Consider the following 5,000-nt stretch of genomic DNA (forward strand, 5'->3'; position numbering starts at 1 on the left):
CGGCCCACCGAGACACTCACTCAAGAGCACCCTGGTAGGATTGCAACGGGGTCCGCCTCGGGACGCACGAGCACGCACGAGGCGCGTCGCACGCCTTCAGCTCGCCCCACCGGCAGGACGTCCCACGATACATGCCAGTTAAACACCGACGGGCGGTGAACCAACAGCGTGGGACACAAATCCAACTACGAGCTTTTTAACCGCAACAACTTTAATATACGCTATTGGAGCTGGAATTACCGCGGCTGCTGGCACCAGACTTGCCCTCCAATAGATACTCGTTAAAGGATTTAAAGTGTACTCATTCCGATTACGGGGCCTCGGATGAGTCCCGTATCGTTATTTTTCGTCACTACCTCCCCGTGCCGGGAGTGGGTAATTTGCGCGCCTGCTGCCTTCCTTGGATGTGGTAGCCGTTTCTCAGGCTCCCTCTCCGGAATCGAACCCTGATTCCCCGTTACCCGTTACAACCATGGTAGGCGCAGAACCTACCATCGACAGTTGATAAGGCAGACATTTGAAAGATGCGTCGCCGGTACGAGGACCGTGCGATCAGCCCAAAGTTATTCAGAGTCACCAAGGCAAACGGACCGGACGAGCCGACCGATTGGTTTTGATCTAATAAAAGCGTCCCTTCCATCTCTGGTCGGGACTCTGTTTGCATGTATTAGCTCTAGAATTACCACAGTTATCCAAGTAACGTGGGTACGATCTAAGGAACCATAACTGATTTAATGAGCCATTCGCGGTTTCACCTTAATGCGGCTTGTACTGAGACATGCATGGCTTAATCTTTGAGACAAGCATATGACTACTGGCAGGATCAACCAGGGAGCTGCGTCAACTAGAGCTGAGCAGCCGGCCGCCCGGGAGTGTGTCCCGGGGGCCCGCGCGAACACGCAAGCGTCCGCTCAATTATTCTGCAAACAGGAGGAGGCTGAGCTCCCCTGCACCATACACCTCGAAACCCTCTCAGGTCCCGGCGGCGCGCAGCGCCGTCCTAAGTACTTGGTCGGGTTCGAGAGAGGCGCAACCGCCCGGGGTTTGGCGAGTAGACGCTTTAGGTGCGACCACCCGTGCTCCCAACTGAGCTTGCCGCTGCCGACAGAGGCCCGGGAGCGTGCTGTCGTGGCATTGCCGGCGGGAGACAACACGCGCCACCTACGGTGACCGGCAGCTCCAACGCCAGCGCCACAGAAGGACAAAAGCCCCACTTGGGTGCCGAAGCGAACTCTCCCAGCACAGCGCACGCGCCAACACGTCCGCACAGCTGCGATACAAACCACCTGCGAGAACCGCAGAGGCGACCGAGCAGCAGACGGCGTCGCGGCGCCGAGCGCCGGGCGGCGGCGCATCCTCAGCGCACACAGTCCTCAATCGGACCAGCACACTGCAGATGTCCACCGCGCTTCGCACCGGGCCCGCGAGGACCTACTTTGGCCGCACGGCGCCGCGTGCAGGGTGCGCCGGCGCGCAGCTGCGCCGCCTGCCGCCTCCGTCGGCCGGCGCGCCTGCCACTGGCCGCCCCCACCAGCCGGCTGTAGCGCGTGCGCCCACGCACCGCGCGGCCAGCACGCCGGGAGGCCCCCCCTCACCGGCCGGGGACGGTCCCACCCAGCCACCGCCGCGTATCGCTTCACACCCAGATGCCATTCACGTTCGTGGGCATGGTGGGTATCGCTGGAACAACCGGTTGGTAGCTCAACCGATCGTCGCCATCACTGATTCACCTCTAGCGAGAACAACCGCACCACAACGGTTTACCAGTTGTTCATTTGCGTAACGTCACCAGCAAACGTAGGCGTCCATCGCCATTTGCAAATTCAACGATTGTTGCATGCCTGTGTCAGGTGTCACGACACACTATGTCTGCCCACATACACGCAACAACATGTGCACGCTTCGCGAACACGTGGAAGGTGGCCCCCGTACGTATGCGATGTCCATTGCGCGAACGACTGTCAACCGGCCTCTGTCGCATGTCGCAGATGTGGAACGCAGTGCACCATGCTATCACGGTGTGTGAGAAGAGACGACTACGTCTGACAACACGCGCCACTACATCAACAGACGGCTCATGCTGATCGCCATCCAGGGCATACCACACTGCAATCCAGCTCTTATAGGGAGACGACACGTAGCTGAGTGCACAACATTTGGACCGCATGGTTCGCCGTTGTTGGCGCAGTCGTTGTACGGTCACATGTACCACGATGTATCATTCAGTACATGAGGACCAATGTGCAGTACAGTGTGTGATTTGGACGTACAACATCAGCGGACAGTTGACACAGGCCGTACCACAGCGTAGGCTAAGTGCTTCGCCATGCGAATGCCAATGAACAACTGCAAATGCCAATGAACAACTGCAAAGGGCATTGAGCATGTACGTCCTGCTGCCATCCACATTACAGTGTATAGCTGCAAGGTGTTTAACATGAAGCGATACACTGGGGACCGGGCAGTGCGAGTAGCAAACTATATTGCGGGGGTTGCAGTTAGGCAACACTACACTAATTTAACGCGTCGTATGACAATTACAGAGCAGGTTAAGGCCCAACGTGTGTTGGGTTAAGGCCCAACGTGTGTTGGGTTAAGGCCCAACGTGTGTTGGGTTAAGGCCCAACGTGTGTTGGGTTAAGGCCCAACGTGTGTTGGGTTAAGGCCCAACGTGTGTTGGGTTAAGGCCCAACGTGTGTTGGGTTAAGGCCCAACGTGTGTTGGGTTAAGGCCCAACGTGTGTTGGGTTAAGGCCCAACGTGTGTTGGGTTAAGGCCCAACGTGTGTTGGGTTAAGGCCCAACGTGTGTTGGGTTAAGGCCCAACGTGTGTTGGGTTAAGGCCCAACGTGTGTTGGGTTAAGGCCCAACGTGTGTTGGGTTAAGGCCCAACGTGTGTTGGGTTAAGGCCCAACATAGGTTGGGTTAAGGCCCAACATAGGTTGGGTTAAGGCCCAACATAGGTTGGGTTAAGGCGCAACATAGGTTGGGTTAAGGCGCAACATAGGTTGGGTTAAGGCGCAACATAGGTTGGGTTAAGGCGCAACATAGGTTGGGTTAAGGCGCAACATAGGTTGGGTTAAGGCGCAACATAGGTTAGGTTAAGGCGCAACATAGGTTAGGTTAAGGCGCAACATAGGTTAGGTTAAGGCGCAACATAGGTTAGGTTAAGGCGCAACATAGGTTAGGTTAAGGCGCAACATAGGTTAGGTTAAGGCGCAACATAGGTTAGGTTAAGGCGCAACATAGGTTAGGTTAAGGCGCAACATAGGTTAGGTTAAGGCGCAACATAGGTTAGGTTAAGGCGCAACATAGGTTAGGTTAAGGCGCAACATAGGTTAGGTTAAGGCGCAACATAGGTTAGGTTAAGGCGCAACATAGGTTAGGTTAAGGCGCAACATAGGTTAGGTTAAGGCGCAACATAGGTTAGGTTAAGGCGCAACATAGGTTAGGTTAAGGCGCAACATAGGTTAGGTTAAGGCGCAACATAGGTTAGGTTAAGGCGCAACATAGGTTAGGTTAAGGCGCAACATAGGTTAGGTTAAGGCGCAACATAGGTTAGGTTAAGGCGCAACATAGGTTAGGTTAAGGCGCAACATAGGTTAGGTTAAGGCGCAACATAGGTTAGGTTAAGGCGCAACATAGGTTAGGTTAAGGCGCAACATAGGTTAGGTTAAGGCGCAACATAGGTTAGGTTAAGGCGCAACATAGGTTAGGTTAAGGCGCAACATAGGTTAGGTTGAGGCACAATATAGGTTAGGTTGAGGTACCGTATAGGTTAGGTTAAGGTACAGTATAGTTTAGGTTAAGGTACAGTATAGTTTAGGTTAAGGTACAGTATAGTTTAGGTTAAGGTACAGTATAGTTTAGGTTAAGGTACAGTATAGTTTAGGTTAAGGTACAGTATAGTTTAGGTTAAGGTACAGTATAGTTTAGGTTAAGGTACACATTGTTGTATGGAAAGGTGTAATGGGGGGGGGGGGGGGGGCGGCCGGTCGGTTTGTTGATTGTGATTATAGTAAGTGGATGCCTGCGGCATCATCTGATTTGCCACGTCAGGATGCACCTTTGGCTCATGACAGGCGGCGCTCCGATTCCATGCTTGTGGCAGACCTGTGTCTTTCATTCCTGCCATTGTTTGTGTGCTGTGAGAGGAGGCAGTATTGTGATGTTGGGTGCACCCCTGTGTAGGACATGTGTGGGTGTTGGTGGCTTAGCTGAGCAATGGTGGTTGTCGGGGGGGTGGGATATTCCGTTTTCTGAGTGGACCTCCCAGTCTGGTTATGACAGTGTGGATTGTCTCATGTGGCGGAGAGGATGCACTGGGTGTTGTTCCATGCTGGTGCTTACATATTGTCTGTGTGCGTGTTACAGGCGGAGAGTAGTGCGTGATAAGAGTGTGTGGCTGCCGTGTAGTTGTGATTGTGAGCAGAGTCTTTCAGCATGTATACGGACAGTTGTATATATTATCTGTATTCTGATGGGTCTATGTATTACTAATCAGCGCCGTGTATACGTTTAATCCGGTTCCAGTCGAAACTGTTGTATCTCTGTACATTAGTGACACGGCGAGCGCGCTATGTAGCTACTCGTCTCGGCAGCTTCCACCGGTGTATGGCAAATGATTATAAGCAATGAGTCGAGTCGTCAATACCGATAGTGTGACGTCACATGTCTGGGGTGGGGGACGCTGCGCCCTTCCGGTGGGTCATGGCCTAGAAAGACGCTCCCCACGCAGGGGGGCTTGGACTGTCATAAACTCTTCCGAGTAATATACTTGCCGTACGTTTTTGCGACTGCGAGTGCAACGCCCACCGGTACCGACATGGATGGAGCGCCTCCTAGCTGACCGCTCAGCATCGGCATTCGTACAGAGAGCAACGCGATCGCGTCTCTAGCTCGTAACTGGTACAGCTCGCAGCTCATGTATAGGGACAGCGGGAATGTCGCATATTGGACATAACTCTTCATGAAACGCAAGTTATAGGGGTGGATTGCACAT

General features: G+C 53.6%; 1 non-coding gene across 1 annotated transcript in view; it reads right to left on the reverse strand.

Moving 5' to 3' along the window:
* The window catches only part of LOC126431430 (small subunit ribosomal RNA), a 1,910-nt gene extending 1,076 nt beyond the window's left edge, over window positions 1–834 (reverse strand). The window contains exon 1 of the ribosomal RNA XR_007577587.1: window positions 1–834. This exon is cut by the window's left edge and continues 1,076 nt beyond it. This is a non-coding gene — a ribosomal RNA (small subunit ribosomal RNA).
* Between the last annotated feature and the right edge of the window lie 4,166 nt (window positions 835–5,000).

This window comes from Schistocerca serialis, unplaced genomic scaffold, assembly GCF_023864345.2.
Source record: "Schistocerca serialis cubense isolate TAMUIC-IGC-003099 unplaced genomic scaffold, iqSchSeri2.2 HiC_scaffold_1094, whole genome shotgun sequence".
In the NCBI taxonomy this organism is placed as follows: Eukaryota; Metazoa; Arthropoda; class Insecta; order Orthoptera; family Acrididae; genus Schistocerca; species Schistocerca serialis.